The following is an 18,724-nucleotide window of genomic DNA, read 5'->3' on the forward strand; positions in this document are numbered from 1 at the left end:
AGATTTGGATTTATATAACAGTACCATACGGGGGCTTACTCCCTAGAATAGCAAGTCAGGCAAAGTAAGGCGAATGAAAATAACCTTCTTTCACGCGAGCACGAGCTGCTCGAAGAGAGCCGATAAAACTCTTGACAGGTAATCAAGATACCAAAGACCCGCGCTATCATCGCGCCACGATAACGCATTAAAATAATTGTCATGTAAACTCACCGGGGCTGTCGTAAGACGCGATCTGACGTCAATCGTTCTGACAAGCGGGCGTATCTGTTTGTAAGACGTCGGCGGCGATGGCGACGGCGACGACCGGTTATCCGATCCTGATGAAGGGTATCTCGTCAGCGAGCAGGGAATCGAAGACACCTATAATTTCGGAGCGAGCTCGGATTCCGATTTCCGATTGACACGCGAAAATGATTCCGCCCGGGTTTTCCCCGCGATGGAAACGCGACGCCAGCTGTGCCTGTGGCCGAGTACCGTAATCGAACCCGTCGAAATTACACCATTTCTAATCCCCGAAGGCTATACTTTTTCAGTATACGATAGAACGTTGATATTAGTTCAACAATTTACGAGCATCCAAAGTATCAATATTGAAATTTATTTCTGAGGAAGTACACACAGAAAAAAGTAAGTGTCAAATCAAAACTTGTATATTCATATGAACGCGTTCATGGTTTCATGTATACGCAAAAATTTATAATCTTCTTGGAAGAATTTAAAAATCTTAAATTTCAACAATATTATAATCTCATTTCAATATTACAATTGTCATTTCAAGAATAAAATCATTATTTTAACTCTAAGAAAATTATAATCTTCGATTTGAACAAGTGTTGCTTCTATCCAACATTTTTTCCTCTCCATTCAAGAAAATTATTCTTAAATGACAAGAATATATTTTTCTTGATTAAACTATATAAAATGTCTTCATCCAAGCAAATTTTCTTTGTTTAACGCGATATAATCGCATTTCAAGATTTAGATTTTGAAATGAGATTATATCGCGTTAAACAAGGAAAATTTGCTTGAATGAAGACATTTTATATAGTTTAATCAAGAAAAATATATTCTTGTCATTTAAGAATAATTTTCTTAAACTAAAGATATTGTCAAAGTAAGAATATTCTTTCTTTTTGTGTAAGAGGCCAATGTTCTGTAAATTGTGACTAAAATCTGTTATTAGTAACTATATAAAATCCCAAAGATCAGACGTGGAAGTAAAGTGAAACAAATATTTTGCGAACGAGTATGAAAGCCTATAGCTTTTATGTATACACAGAAAAAAGTAAGTGTCAAATCAAAACTTGTATACTTATATAAACGCGTTTATGGTTTCATATATACGCAAAAATTTTTAATCTTCTTGGAAGAATTTAAAAATCTTAAATTTCAACAATATTATAATCTCATTTTAATATTACAATTGTCATTTCAAGAATAAAATAATTATTTTAACTCTAAGAAAATTATAATCTTCGATTAAGACTAAAGATATTGTCAAAATAAGAATATTCTTTTTTTTGTGTAATATAATATACTCATATAAAGAGATAGAGTTTATATTATTTGAAAAAAATGTACTTGTAATGTATGTGTAATCTCTTTTTCTTATCGTACACATATACACGTATATGCATGTACATATTTGTACCCACTAGAGTTAATATAAATAAAGTTATTTAAATGATATTGTTGTGTAACGTGCTTATTAAAAATATGGATGTATATATTGCTTTTTTATTAAATATATTATTTCAATCTTTGTGACAACATTCTTTTCTTCCTTTCATATTGAATGTCTCATGCTGAATCTCCATTCATAATTTTACATCATTTTACAATGTCAATATTCGTTGATATATTCCCGAGATATTGTCTTCGAAGTATCGGTATCTCTATTTGTTCTATATATTTGCATACTATGGAAAAAGACTGGAGGAGAAAGAGGTCTTTCGTTTCAAAAATGAATCAGCATTATCTGCTTCGGAAAATGCAAACGAACCAAAACCCTTATCGCGGTTTTGCGTACGGCAATCATACGTATAACGCCAACATATTCTTTCCGCGAGGCGAACGCGAAATGATGCTGAGGAGTACTTTGTAATAATCGTCGGCCGAGAAATTGCTGTGTATTGCATATGAATGCATGTATCCGGATTCATAATGGCAGAGTTTGTGGAATGAAAGGACAGAAAGAGTCGTACGATGTGTATGCTGCGTTTTTTTTTTTTTTTTTTTTACCTTCTAATCCTTTATTCTGGTAATATGCAGGAAATCTTTTTCAAAGAGCGCGTATACTATAAAAAAAGTACAGAGATACTTATGAGTCGAGTGATGAGGTAAAAATTTAGATAAAATATGCTTCTGTGATAATTCATTATCTTATCAGAAATCATACAACAAGAGCCCGATGTATCCTCGAACAGGTAGCTTAATTTTATAACTACATTTCTCGGAATAACAAATCGAGTCTTTAATAGGAATTTTATTTATTGTCCGACGATTCATAAGCTTGGTTTGTAACAAAGATCTATTTATATACAATTTTGATAGATTTTGATTTATCCTCTCTTCTCATCGCCGTCTATCAAAGGAAATCGAAATTGTCTGTCTACACGCATATGTATAACTAGACGACCCTGACCATTGACGTATACACCATTCATCGCGGAAAAATAATGATAAAAAACATTATATTATGCCTTACCGTGCAATCGCATCGCGTGTCAACGGCGGCGAAATTATGCAACGACGCGAAGCCGGTAGAGGCGATATCGTTGCCATATTTAATTAAAATGCATCGCGTCGATCTTTGATGCGAGACTTTTCCCGGAAGTCCTCGCGATTGACATTCGCAACTCGCAGGAAGAAACGCGTTTCGGCTCTCAACGAGATCGCTGAGATTATAAAAGAGATTTTATAGAAACAACGGTTTTCCTTTTCTATATGGAAATCAACATGGAAGCAATTTTTCAAGACTAGGTCATTGCGTTTTGATAATAAACATTATAGATGATTTCACATACTATTACAACTGTAAAATAAATATAATGATTGATAAACATATAATATTATATTATACAGAGTGTTTATAAGCATGTGTGAAAGAGAGGTGATACTTTAGATAATTTCTTGAAGAATTCATACAGGGTAAACTAGGGTCTGATGGCCATAGGCTGTAATTTTTTCAATAATCGCTACAAGGGCGCTTTTTTAGTCATTATCAAAGATAATCGAGGTTTACTTTTTCTTAAAAGTTGAGTAGGATGGCCAATGCTTACGTTGCACTATTTTGATGATATAAAATTTCTGTTAAATATTTTCCTTTTAATTTCGATACTATTACGTAATTTAAGCTTCAGCGAAGATAATATGCCAAACACTATTAAAAAATAACAAAAATAAAAGTATGTTTTTTACATCGTGTTTTAAACGGCATAGTTTTTTAGTTATAAGATGTTCAAGATCAAAAAATGAGATTTCCAAAACTATGTATTGAAACAAAATAAAATTATAGTAAATAAGTCTGGATTTCTTCTCTGAGATTATCTGAAATCCTTAGTTTCTATCACTCTGAAAATATTGAAGATTTAAGAAATCGCAGAATTGTATCGTGCGAAACAATCATATACATAATACACATGTGGTATGGTATTTTTGAATATATTCGTCAATCAATGAGAAGGAGAACGGATTCATGTATCGAGACTGAAGGTGGTAATTTCCAACAATTCTTATAATTTTGTTTTTGTCAAAATATTTTTTGAAATCTTGAATATCTCTCCTGTAACCTGAGAACGATACCGTTTAGGACACTGATGTACCTACAAAATTTTCTTCAAGAAATTACCCCCCCCCCCCTCACCTCGAAATTTTTCACACGTTTAGGAACATCCTATATATGCTTGCGCATTTCATTTTTGCCATTGATGCAAATTTAGCAAATATTATTTTAATCTTTGTTATTTACATACAAGAATATACATTCTTGATGTTTTCAGTGCCATCTCTTCGATTGAAAGTCGACCGATTTACGGGAGATCGAAAAGTATGAGTATACGAGAGAAACAGAAAACAGAACGTCCAAAGCCACACATTCGGTACATTATTAAATAGGCACGGCAGGAGATTGAAATAAAGCCGTGTGGCGGCTTTCTAGAAAGCGACAGCGCGTAGTGTTAACGATGTAAGTATGTAACCGATATCGGATCGATTGACCCGAATCCGAACGGTGGAAAGGGGATAAATAATAGTCGCGACCTGATTCTACGATAATTCCTATCGAGAGCGACGGCGGTGGCATTCGCGGCCCTTGTCTCTCTCGTCGACGGAACACCTTATTGCGCGAGGCGACCATATATCGATTAATCCTTTAAAAGGTCATGTCAATATAACGGCAGAAAATGCAATATGCATTGACACGACGAAGCTCGTGGCTTGACAAAGAACGCGGGGAATATACACCTCGATCTCATTATATCCCCAACACACAACAACAGTTGTGCGGGCGAAATAAAAATCCATCTCGATCGTTTTAACGTCACAGCTCGTGAAAATTGTCGCGCGCAAACGCGTGGGAGAAATTTAATTTATATCATTTAATATAATTGATACAGCCATTGACAAAATTATTAGGCAACCTTAAATTTTCCGTATTTCTTATTTTGTTAATAGTATATAAATACTAAAAAGATTTAAAATTTTTTAAAAACTATCGATAGCACTTTAAAGCTGAAATTTCAAGCTTTAAAATGTTTTTTTAATTTTTCGTGTTAATATTGCGATCATTTTTCGCCCAGTATCGACAACATGTCTGAAAAATAAAGATTTAGTTTCAAAATTATGTATCTCGGCCAGAAAAAATTGTTTAGGAAAGTTTAAAAAAAAAAGCATTTTGTAGACAAAATGTTGTAGTTTATGGAACTTGACTTAAATTTTTCGAGAGAAATTTTTTTACCGAGCAACTTTAATGCATTATCGGTATATTAAAAAATTTTTGTATTTTCCTTGTTCCGTGCTTTAAAAAAGAACATTGTTTTATTTCTTAAAATGCTTTTTGTTAAACTTTCCTACAATTATTTTTGGCCGAGGTATATAATTTTGAAACTAAATCTGTATTTTTCAGACATGTTGTCGATACTGGGCGAAAAATTAAAAAAACATTTTTTAAAGCTTGAAATTTCAGCTTTAAAGATGTTATCGATAGTTTTTTTTAATCTTTTTAGTATTTACAAAATAAGAAATACGGAAAATTTAAGGGTGCCTAAATAATTTTGTCAATGGCTGTATATATATATATATATATATATATATATATATATATATATATATATATATATATATATATAATATTATGAATGTAGATATATCGTAATGCTCTCTTCGTTATTATTTTAATCCCACATTAATCTCTCTGACTGGACACAAAGGGGAAAAAGTTTATCGCGAAATTCAACCGCGAACTCATATATCCTACGTAAATTTCACAGGTAATGGAAAATTATTCGAAATCACAACTGAATCCAGACATTGCAACATTGTTTGTCAAACAGAGGCGTTTGTTTGACGGGAGGAAAAGTCATTCATATCGTGACTCGTATTCTAACGTGCTGGTATGTATTCAAAATCTCTTTTGTGTCAGAGTCAGCATTTTATTCGCGCGTGTGCGAACGAGACACGCAATAATAAAATAATATTTATGTACACCAAACGGAGAAAGAGAGAGAGAGAGAGAGAGAGAAAATAATGCAATTTAGCTTTGAGTCGTGTCGCCTCTTCCTCCAACGAGGAGGCTTCTCACATCTCTCGCCATACGAGGACTATACATCACCGACAATGTCAAAAGCATATCTTCGCACTATACGCCTCATGGTTGATGCGGCTAAATTTACCGAAACAGATTCGTAGATCGTAGACATAAAGTGATGTAAATGTCAGAAAAATAACTCTGAATAAAACGAAACTTTGTAATAGCGAAAGAAATGTTACTAAACTAAAAAAAAAAAAAAAAAAAAAAAATCAAGTACCAGCCAATGTTAAAAATAATATTTCAACTTCGATATTTGCAGAGAAGCGTCGGTTGTCAATTTGAAAAAATGAAAATAATGCACACAATTTCTCTCTCTTTAAATATGTACAATATTTTATTATAATTTGAAATATCCTCTCTGACATTCAAGTATGATGTTCCTAATTTATAGAAAAATAATTAACATTATAAATAAATAAATAAATATTAAAATAATTATCAATAAATAAATAAATATTATTGGGAGTGAAAAAAAGCAGGGTACAATTTATTTATACGTATGATATATGAAACATGGAGAAAAGTGTATTTTTGGGGTTTAAATCGTCTTGAATTTCAGTCAATCTGTTTCGTTACACATTATCGATAAACATGACGGATAAAAATTGGACACTGCACGATTAACGGACTTTTATCGTACGTCCCCGTAATCTTTTCTACACAACGCGCTCTTTGCGTGGATGCCTTTTAATCGTTGCACATAGTACAACAATGTTGCATACCTTTAACAGTTAACGCAAGATCCTGCCGACAGCATCGGCTCTCTTCCCTATTTTTACACGCATCCAGCCACGATGTGTAAAAAGTGAAGGGTATAAATAACCTCACCTATTTACACGTTAAATTGGATTACATGCGCATGTGTATCGGTACAATAATGCGAAAAAAGCCCGGCCGAGAATAACTTGCGAGAACGCGCGCGCGAGAAATAAATTATCAGCTTTTAAAAGTTTTAATAGCGAGGAAAAAAGAAATATGTATACGCACACACATACATTAACCGTGTCACTTTGTAAGGAGACCGAGAGTAACAAGGAACCGCGATGATGCGCGCGTACAAACAGGGATAGAAAAAAAAGGGGGATGGGGAAAAAGCGCCGAGAGGGAAAGGGAGAAAAAAATTCTAGATATGATATAATTTCCATAATAAATTTGAACAGGCGCGCGTCGACGCGCACGCATTGCGTGAAATTAATTTCTATTTTCGGAGACGGCCACGGGAACGCGTGAAGAATTTAGAGCACACGGTATACATATGTAATCTCGAGGTAAAGCTAAGGCACGTGCGGTCCCGAGTCGAATAAAGAGAGATAAACTTGGATGTGGCGGATTGATAATCAACCGGAGAATAATCGTGTTATTGTCAAAATAATTGTTCACGCGTGAAAAATGCATGCGCACTGTATTAACGTCACATCAAAAAGGCATTAATTTCATTTGTATCATATGCGGAAAATTTATATACAATATTTAACTGTCACAATTATTCAATTTATTTGATTTAATTTTCCAATTTAATATCAATTTAGTAGAGTGAGTCTTTTAATAATTTCCCAAAATTAGATTGAAAAGTTAATATATAATTCATTATTTTTTTAGACAATTGTAACGATGGAAAAAATCATTTAATATACAAATTATATCTGTTGAAAATTTTTCGCCCTTTTTTATTTACTCTTTTTTTTTTACTTTTTTAATTTACAGATTTTACATAGTTTAACATACACACGTACACTTATAAATTGTTGGAAAATAATTTATTTTTATAAATTCAACGATCGATCACGATGAATGATTGATCGTTTCACATGACAAACATTCCTCTACCGTTGCAAGAATGACGACTCGAACGAATCGACTGGATGCGTTAGAAACTAATTGATTCGGGTTAAGTATGTTGTATTTTATCCACGTGTGCTACATATCAGATTACTGAGGCAAAGTGTAAACACAATCAAGCGACAAGCGAAAAGGCTGACGCAAACTAAATTGAGCGATCGACCTGGGATTTATCAATCATCGATTGCACCTTATTATTCGAGTCCCCCCTTCTCTGTTCTTCTTATATAAAACGTCTTTATTGATAATAATATAATCTCTGATAACTTTATAGTACGTAAATTCACACACACACACACACACACACACACACACACATTTTATCTTTTCAAAAATATCGCGGGATCTCATTATTTATCGACTTCTCAACTTTAACATTGTGTGTGTGTGTGTGTGAGAGAGAGTATTATTCAAACTTGCCTTCGAGTTAAAATTTTATCATAACAAAATCTATTTTAGATTAAAAACTAAATTTAAACTATCGGTTAATATTTGTTAGAAAACTTTATTTTCAAATACTTTAAGATTCGATAACTATTAGCATTTAGATTAACATTTCAGTATTAGACTCTTCATTTTTGCTAATCCGTCGTTAAAAGCGTGAAAATGAAACATTCCGTATATACCAGGAAGCCGCATCCGTTAGAGATGTAATAATAATTTAGCACAACGGCCGGCAATTTATAGACGCGGATGTAAAATTTTTCTTAACGAGATGCACACGAAGAGCAGAGGGAATGCGCGGGGCCCCTGGCTTTATCTTCAATCGAGAATGATCGATTTATTCGCCAATCAATTATTCACTGTTTCCCTCGAAATTGAAGTTGCACACCGGCCTTCGCGGGTATTAACTTCGATTAAGATTCCTCCCCAAAGCGAGCTCCGCGGACGGCAAAATAGACGGTATTATTAGTAACCGGGATTAAAATAGCGGACGATTAGACCATGTTGCCTTGATCCGGGCGAATTTTGCCATCGTCGTAAATCTCGAGAAAATCGAGGAAGTCGCCGGATTTTAACCCTCTCAACCCGACGAGGGTCGTCTAGATGGCGGCTATTTTTTTTTTTTTTTTTTTGCAATATGATTTTAGATAAATTATACAAAGCGCAAATTTCGTAGAATTATAGAGTAAACTAGGGTATGATGGCCATAGGCTGTAATTTTTTCAATAATTGCTACATAGCGCGCTTTTTTAGTCACACAGAAAAAAAGAATATTCTTACTTTGACAATAACTTTAGTTTCAATATGTAAAGCTTGAAATGAGATTATATCGCGTTAAATAAAGAAAATTTGCTTGGATGAAGACATTTTATATAGTTTAATCAAGAAAAATATATTCTTGTCATTTAAGAATAATTTTCTTGAATGGAGAGGAAAAAATGTTGGATAGAAAATAACACATGTTCAAATCCAAGATTATAATTTTTTTAGAATATTTAGAAATTTTAAAATAATTATTTTATTCTTAAAATGACAATTATAGTATTGAAATAAGATTATAATATTGTTGAAATTTAAGATTCTTAAATTCTTCTAAGAAGATTATAAATTGTTGCGTATATATAAAACAATGAACAATGCGTTCATATGAGTATATATAAGTTTTGATTTGACACTTACTTTTTTTCTATGCATTATCAAAGATAATCGATATTTACAGTAGTTTATGTGCATACATTGTTCGAAATAACGATATTGTGAATCTTTATCATATTTTTACTTTTGACTACCCGCAAAGTTTTTCATTTGTCCACTAAAAACTGTTACAACGTCGAATAAATTACAGTTAAGCTATCGTAATCGACGTTGGACATATTATAAAGATATGTAAATTGTTATATGACCTGTAATTTTTACTTTTGTTTTCACTATTTTTTTATAAATACTATGGCCATCTTTTCGTCACTATGATCATCTTTTCCGTAAAAGTTGGGTAAGATGGCCAATGTTTATTACGTTGCACTGTTTTGATAATATAAAATTTCTATTAAATATTTTCTTTTTAATTTCGATAATATTACGTAATTTAAGCTTCAGTGAAGATAATATGCCAAACATTATTAAAAAATAACGAAAATAAAAGTATGTTTTTTGCATTTTAAAAAACTATGGCCATCTTACCCGAGTTTACTCTATAATAATTTAAAAATAATAACCAGTGCAATTTTCTTCCCTAGTGAAAAATAATAAATTTTATCACAATTTCCACCACAAAAGTAATATTCCGGTAATAACCGCGTTCAAGATATTTCGAGGGAGAGGAGAACCGATATCTGCGGATGACGAGAAAACAATGTGTCGATTCGTCTCCCGTTTTCAATCGCGATGCGTAATCGCATAAGCGATACAATAACAAGATGAACGACAACAATCGTCTGACGATGAAAGGAGGAACGTACGCATATATACACACACGCACATATAGACACACACACACACACATACACGTACAAATGGGCGTTAAATACTTTTAACGCGCCACAATTGCACTAACAACCGCAGTTCATTAACAAGTTTGTCATTCGCGACTAAACGTGTTAAACTACGTCCATTAACCCCTCAGAAAGCGGAAGTGTGCCACGGCTGCGAAAACGCGAGGGAATCCTACCTTCGGGTATCGATTCGAGCTCGCGAGGAAACGTACACAATAGCCTAAAATTACGAGACGATCTTGTCCGCCCTCCAAATTCTTCGGCCGATATAAAATCGATTTAAATGAATGCTCGACGGTTCCAGGACATTCTGTATATATATATATCTCCTGTCTTTTTTTTCCCCTGTCGAAAGACGAACGAAACAAAGTTCCAAGTTGTAAGGTATATGTGTATTTTTGTGCTCTTATTGGATATTAAATATCCTATGAAGCGACGACTTCGATATCAGTTCGTAAGGAAAGGTCAAGGCGACATGTGAAACGTTCCAACAATAATTAATGCGCGTTTCTTTAACGTACCATGCATATATTATATAGAATGTGCGTGTTTTGCTTTAGAACGAAAATTTTCAATCGGGTTATCGGCACAAGAAAAAATAAACGAGGAACCTCTTCGTGCTTCCGTTAATTTTTCCGCTAGTAATTATCTATCGCAGACCCCGTAATCGAAGGATTTATCTGATATTCTGAGAAATATTTCAACGATAACGCGATAGACGGATTTTTAAGATGCTTCAATTCAACGGTCTCACAATCGAGCATTCATGAATCCGCTTCGCGAATAAATCGCGTTCTAGTCTTCCCACACAAAACAGATTCTCCGTGTTTATTGAATTCTAAATATATAAATTTTTTCTTGTAATTAAAAAAAAAAATCTTTTCCTTCAATTCAAATATTCATAATTTTTTTAATATTTTTAGAGATCGCACCTTATCGATAATAAAAAGATATCTCTCTAAAAAAATATACCGTGATTTGCTTTTTTTTCTTATTAATTATATTATTTAAAGATAGATTGGAAATGGTGTTTTATGATGAAAATTGTAATAATAAATAATTAATAACAAAATATGTAATCGATAAATCATGTTTTATCGGGAGATTTGCTAGTTTCAACGCTTCTTGTGACGATCGGCGGTGTTTCGATTTAGGGGGAGGGGAGATCAGGTCATCGAGTTATGCCGTAAATACCGGTCGGTCGTACGGAAATTACGGGGGAAGTGTATCCGCGGTATTTTTAACCACTATATCGTCTGGTGTTCGTCGCGGACCACCGAGACGAAAAATTTGACTAGGTAGCAGGTACGTAACTTTTAATACTCAGGGGGTGCGCGGAGAATGGGGCGGGGGTCTCTGGTACATGTACGTATCTCGTCGGGGATTAAAAATAACTAAGATACGTGTAATGTGCTCTTCCACTGTTTGGCGGCTAGAAATACATACACAGGACGCTGAGTCGATGAAGCATTCTGTTCTCCCTATTTCTCTCTCTCTCTCTCTCTCTCTCTCTTCTTTTCCCTAAACTTCCTTGAGCTTAACTCACGCGCTTTATTCCGCGAGTAAATATCGAACCCTATATTAACGAATGTATATATATATATATATATATATATATATATATATAGGGGATGTCTCCGAAACGTCAGTTGAAGTATTTTTTCAAGGATAAAAGATACAGAGATTACTTTAGGAGAAACGATGAAAAATTTAAGAGTTATATTAAATATTAAAAATTGTAAAGAATTTTGACATGAATTAAAAAAAAATATGATATATATTTATATGAAAAAAGGTATATATTTTTTAAATATTTTGACACGAGAGTAAATAACAAAAGTTGATTGGTTAATCTTGAACTGGACGTTAATTTATCTGAAATTTCGCGGTGTGTGCATCCTTTTCGAGGTATTCATAGCTCACTTGAACGCGTTGCTCTGAATCGTATCCAAAAAAAAATTCACTCTCAGAGTTACGAATTGGCTCGTCTCGAGACGTGACATCGCGTGGTGTACGTACATCGCGCTTCTGCAACGCGAGTTACAAATAATAGTTAGCGATTGGCGACGATGATATAAACGTTATTCGATGTATTTATATCCATTAGATATTATACGAATTGTATTTTTAACCGGTTCACAGCCCGATGGCGGAAAGAGATTGCCAAGTGTGTTATTTATAATTCGCAATCAAAGACGAAGAAACAATAGCCGTGCGCGAAATTCTACACATTGTAAAACGAATAAATACCAATCTCCGATAGTACAATATATAAATGGAGCTAATTCAAAAATGTATAACAACATATGTACGACGTATAAAAATTGAAAATTGAAGAGAATGAATTTTATTATCTGATAACGTATCAGCTGTTATATTTCCAGCGAGAATACACATCGCATTCTTTTATGAAAGATAAACAATACCGTATGCTTTACATACAAATGCTATAAATATTGTGTACAGAAACACAAATTATTTCCATTTCCGTTAACCAAAAAAAGAAGAAAAAAAAAGAAAAAAAAGATTGCAATAATTCAAGTATATTTGACAAAAAAAAAAAAAAAAAAAAAAAAAAAATACTATAATATCCGATACGTTCCTTTAGCGTAAAATCTAAGATCAAGATATGAAAGAGAAATATGAAAATAGAAATAATATAATGAAAATGTGTTAAAAAAAGAAGATGTATCAGATATGAAACAGCAAATTCTCGGGATTGAAAAAGATGATCGACTCCCGAATGAAAGGAGCATCCAACGTCGATTAATCGATCAAGTATGGCTCGGTTGCTAGCGCGAGACGCGAGACGCGAGACGCGAGGCGCGCGTCTGACAGCGACTGTCTATTTCTACTTGCAGCGCTACGCTCGGTTTACCATCTCCCGGGAACGAGACGTGAGCCGCGCGGTTTAGAGTCTTATGCCGCAATTCTACATCCTATAAACAAGCCGGGAACACTTGACGATAGTCGTTATTCCGGCGACGTTATTAACCCTTAATCGGTCTTCGTATATCTTGGCACACGTCCCGGCAAAAATCATTATTTTCGTCTCGCTTTCTCATTCTGACACTTTGGCAGATACGCCCGACGCGTGCTGCTAGGAAGTTTATCCTGCCTAATTTTACAAGCGACTGTCGCGAGAAACGCGTTCCAAGCTTGTTTTATATTTTTAAAAGATATATTTAAAGAAAGAAAAAAAAAATTCAGAAAAAAACGGACGTCAAACTATCCATCGATTAAAAAGCCGAATCGGTCGAGTTATTAATCGATGGAATCCGATAATCTGAAATATTCTCAATTAAGCTGGTCGCGGATAAATAAATAAATAATCGGTCTCGCTGTTGCCGTATCCGTACGTGAATTCAATGCGATCGCGTGTGTCTGTTGATAAAAAGAAAAGTTAATACACAAGTAATAAATATATTTAAAAATATATGAAAAATATACTTTTGTAATGCATGAACTTTAAGTAGATATTATCTAATTGGAAAAAAAATCGGGATAATTTTTCTTCTCATACTTCTTCGCGTGTAAGATGTAACGATAGCGTTAATGTTAGTTAACATTATAGTTCTAGAACATGTTACGGAAGAAAAACTAGAAAATCTTTAACTCGCCACTGCCCGATTGCTTGTGATATGAATTTATTTGCGCAGCTCTCGCGCGATTTACATATACATGTATATAAATTTTCACAGTTTTCATTCTAACAACTAAATTGCTCTTTTGTAAATAATCTCTCGCATTTCTAGCGTCACGAGGTTCAAGGTTAAAAAAGATCTCGCCTCTACGTAACTATTTATAAAGCTGTCATTATACGAATGTCAAAATTCTATTTGACGGAGGATTCATTTGGCCGAAAAAGCATTAGGTGCCTTAAATTTCGCAAAGATACTCCGATGGTATTGAGGTTCGGTCAACCGAGCAAGACGTTGGTACATATAATCCGCCAAACATTTTCATGCTCCACGATTGGCAGAAAAATAAGCATCCCCTTGACAAGCGCGCGTTAAATCGCCGCGACGCGACGCGACGCGACGACGAGAAGAGGGAAGAAGAGAGCGCGCGGTGTCGGACGGTGTGCGAGCGGTTCAATACCAAATTCCGTTGTCGGCAGCACCGAAATAAACTTAACGGCCTCCTTACACATTCAGCATTTCCTATCCCGGCGCGAACGCACTTTTCCTCGTCTTCGTCTTCGTCTTCGTCTTCGTCTTCGTCTTCGTCCTCGTCCTCGTCCTCGTCCTCGTCCTCGTCCTCGTCCTCGTCCTCGTCGATGTCGTGCGCGCGAGTTTCGCACGTGCGTAATTATTGGCAACCCTCTATCGATTCGTTTCGGGCCGGTTTCGTCGTAACCAACGAACGAGCGAACGAACCAGCAGGCGAGAGAACGAGTGGCTGTCAAAGGTTGGGTATATTTCCTCGGCAAGTGAGTCTAGGTCACCCGTATCGGGTCGATACCACGAAAGCGGGACAAAGGCGAGTCTTCGACTGTGCCTCACGCGTATCACAGTTGGAGCTGACCAGTGCAGCTGAAACTCGCACTTTTTGCCGAATTTAGGGAAAAAAGCTTGATCTCTCTCTCTCTCTCTCTCTCTCTCTTTTCTTATACTTGTTTCGAGAGAGGGAAAAAGTCTCCCTCGAGAGGGACCTCGCGCTTTTGCAGAGGGATCTATGCCAACGGAAGCCAACGAAAGGCTTGATAGATGCACACGCGACGTAAAGGTGTGGAACCAATCACGAGCACATGAAACACGCGATACACACGTGTAGATTAATCAACATCATCAAGGCCATTCGCTTTCATTCTCTTTCTCAAAGTCGAAACTGCCTAGTTAACCGTAAAATCTTATCCCTAAAAGCCGTTTACAATAATTCTTTACTCGAAGGTGAACGTTATTAACATCAGTGATTTAATCAAAGTGGCACTATAAAGAAACAATTTAAAAAAAATGTATTTTCTCTCTCTCTCTCTCTCTCTCTCTCTCTCTCTTTCTCTACAAACATAAAATTCTGAATAAAAGATTTCTAAAATATAATGTATTGATTATATACAGTAGATCTCCTTTCTTTTTCTTATTCATCGTCGGATTCACGTTTGCGTCGCGTAACGGGATTCGAAAGGATTCGAGAGTTAGTGCTGGTCTTATCTCGAACGTAAGGAAGCTTCGTCGAGATCACGAGCAGCTCTTGGAAATTTTGGCACAGAGAGTTAAGGGCGACATTATACAGGAATTTGCGCGACAGAAGCACGACGGAATGTCGGGGGCATAAAGGGTTCGACGAAATGGAATAACGACGAGAGTGAATTTCGCGACTTCGTGAACTCGGCAAAATCGGCGCCGGCGTATCTCGTGTGCTGGCGCACACACGACCGGTTTGCATCCCTAATCGAAACGGTTTTCTTCGACAATGCGCTTGCCCGATCCCGGAGCACGCGTCATGTATACGAGACTCTCTCTCCTTCCCTCTCTCTCTCTCTCTCTCTCTCTCTCTCTCTGTCTCTCTCTTTCTCTATCTATCTCTTTCTCTGCCTGTCTCTTTCTCTCTTCACTCGCTCACTCTCAGGGTCCGCTGGCAGGTCTGCTAGCACTCCCGAAATAATGTTCGGAAGAACGGCACAGCACAGGGGGAGAGGAACAGCGAGGGAGCAGAGAAAGGGGGGAAGGAAAACGGACTGTGATATCCAGAGGAGAGGAAGATGAGATAGGAGAACGGAACAAGAAACGCCCGGATCTCGAGCGCATGTTACATAATTTTCGTAACTCCACGGTGAAGCGGAGAGGGCGATGTGAATTGGTGGGGATGAGGAGTGGACGATGGTCGACGACGAGGAACTTCCCCGAAGTATTTTCTATGAAAGGAAGAGAGAAAAAGAGGATGAAAAGAGAGAGATAGATAGAGAGAGAGAGAGAGAATGTGCTCAACAAAAGGGTATGTGCGTGCTCGTATGCGTGTGTGTACGTGCCGATAGCTAAATGGATGGATGGATGGATAAATGGCACGATCGAGGGTAGTAAAAAGGGGATGAGTAGAGGAAAGCAAGAAAAAAAATAGAGAAAAAGTATAAAATATACTTTCAAATAGATAAACAGGAAAAAATGGAATAAATATATTTAAATAAAAAAAGAAAGAGAGAGAGAGAGAGAGAGAGAGAGAGAAGAAAGAGAACAACACACACACACACACACAACACACACACACACACACACACACACACACATACAGAGGGAAAAGAGGCAAAGGAGGAGGAGAAGGTGGAGGTGGAGATAGTGGAGGCTCGTGTCCTGGTGGGCGGAATGGCGAATCAATCCTCGACGAGGGGAAGGGAAGGATGAGGGCGAGAAGAAAGAGGTGGAGGCGGGAGGGCGGCGGGTGACGGCAAGGAAGGGTGGGTAGGGGTGGCGACGGCAGTGTGGCGACATACTCTACTCACCGTGGACGGTGGCAGCAAGATGTCTGCGAGGTGTCTCTTCTTCTCCTCGACGGTGGCAAGAGAGAGGAAAGCCCGATGTCACATACGCCGCTTCATCGGGCCACTGTGCTGCCGCTTAATACCACTCCGCGCGGTGCTCTTCGCCCGCCTTCTTCACCTTCTGCCACTAAAAATAAACTCGCTCATTCTACCGTGCGCTCCTCCGGTTGCCCCCGCGCGCGCGCGCGCGCGCGCTCGCGAGCGTTCTCCCTCTCCCACTCTCCTCTCTCTCTCTCTCTCTCTCTCTCTCTCTTTTTTTTTTTTTTTTTTTTTTTTTATCTAGCTCTCTCGCGTTCTCCTCCACTCTTTTCCTCGCTCTTTCTCCTATTCTCGCGCTCGCGCTTCACGTCTTGTAACGCGACCGACACATTTATCCGCACTTTCGAGCCGCTCTCTCGGGCATTCTCGCGCACCTTTCGCGCTCCGCGACCGACCGACCAACCGCTCGATTCTCTAGAATCGAGGAGGTGGCACTGTGTCGCCGCGAGCCGCCGCTTGTCGCCGCTACCGCCGCCGTCGACGACGCCGCCGCCGCCGCCGCCGCCGCCGCTACCACCGCCGTCGCCGCTACCACCACCGCCAAGCATCGCCACCTCCACTGCCATGGATGATGATGGCGAAGACGGCGCGATTTCGACGTCCGGAGCGGCACCTGGGAGAGAGACCGAATCCGGCGGAATTGCGATAGAAAGAAAGAGAGAATTCGGAGCGGAGGAAGAGAGAAGATTCGGAACAAACACACATATACGTACATACATGCACACATGCATACGCACACGCACACGCACATCACGATCCGAAACAGAATCGAAGAGATAGAAAAGGGGAAGAAAGGAGTGCCCGATGCGCGCTGAATCGAAAATGACGGGGGGCGGGGCGAGGGGGGGGGGGAGGAGGAAACGCTCACGCACTTTCGCGGGTTTCGATTAACTTATTCCGCGTGGATCTAACTCGGAAATTGTCGAGACGTGTTGGACGTCCACACCGTTCTTACCCCGGGGGATGCCACTCTGTCGTCGTCACCGAGAGCGCGGGACTGTCGCGCACTCGAGTTCCTCGTGGTCCCGTCGGCCCACTCTCCCACCCTACTGGCGGGTATCGACTGCGCCGGCGGCGACGGCGACGGCGACGGCGACGACGCGACGACGAAGGTGGTGGTTCTCGGCGACTACGGCGGTGCGGGGCAGCCTTTTCTCCTTGATGCCCCTTTTCATATAGAGGCAAAGCCGCAGCGCCGATCACTGACTAAGCTGCTGGCTTACGATGATGATGACGCGTGTTATCGCTGGCGACGGCGACCGGCGAGTCGCGACGACGGCATTCGCGCATCGACGTTGACGGTACACGGCAAATGAGACGAGGACGAAAATCACGACGACGATGACAACGCGACGATTTATACTCCGGTTAGCTCGCTTCCCGCTGCTATCACTATCTGCTTGTGGTCACCGATTGTGCGCGCGCACCTTCGCGTACACGTGTGTGTGTGTGTGTGTATGATGCGTGTATATATATATATATATATATATATATATATATATATATATATGTATGTACACCGCCGCGACGAAGACTGACACGACAGGTCTATCTATCTGTCTCTCTGTCTTTACGTCTGTCAGTACCGCGAGTTTCTACGTGGGGCGATTACGCATGTGCGTGGACGTGTGTACGAAAGTAGACGATGAAAGGAGAGAGAACAACCGGCCGGGAAACACAGGCAGAGAAACGAACGAAAGATATAGATAGAGTAACCGAGAAGGGAAGGAGGAAAATAAATGGAAATATATATATACACGCACATACGCATATACAGGAAAAAGAAAGAAGGAAAGAAAAGAGAGAAAGAGAGAGAAAGAGGAAGAGAAACGCGGATAGTAAAGTGTGTAAGACGGGGAGGGGCTAAGGGGCCTTGGCCTGTCCGAGATCAAATGCGAATTAACGCACAGTACGAACGGTACCGCGGTCGCCGTTACACTAAATCGAGGAGAACCACATCCGGAGAATATATATGTAATATCGCGTTCGCGAGCGCATGCGCATGCGCACCTACTCGCGGTTCGCGCCACCCAGCCTTATGACCCGCTACCCCCGTCGTCCTATGACCGTCACCCTGGGATCCAGACTTTGTCAAATTTCGCGATTTCTTCATCGATTATT

The 18,724-nt window shown here is 38.2% G+C and overlaps 1 protein-coding gene across 18 annotated transcripts in view; it reads right to left on the reverse strand.

Annotated features, from left to right (window-relative positions):
* Window positions 1-18,494, reverse strand: part of Pmca (plasma membrane calcium-transporting ATPase 3) — a 95,645-nt gene extending 77,151 nt beyond the window's left edge. For 16 of the 18 annotated variants that reach the window (XR_012048359.1, XR_012048357.1, XR_012048355.1 and 13 more), the window contains exon 1: window positions 16,526-17,820. The gene's annotated coding sequence lies outside the window, so the exon portion shown is untranslated. The other 2 variants (XM_072909476.1, XM_072909466.1) reach the window with 2 other exon arrangements.
* Window positions 18,495-18,724: the final 230 nt, after the last annotated feature.

This window comes from Anoplolepis gracilipes, chromosome 2, assembly GCF_047496725.1.
Source record: "Anoplolepis gracilipes chromosome 2, ASM4749672v1, whole genome shotgun sequence".
In the NCBI taxonomy this organism is placed as follows: Eukaryota; Metazoa; Arthropoda; class Insecta; order Hymenoptera; family Formicidae; genus Anoplolepis; species Anoplolepis gracilipes.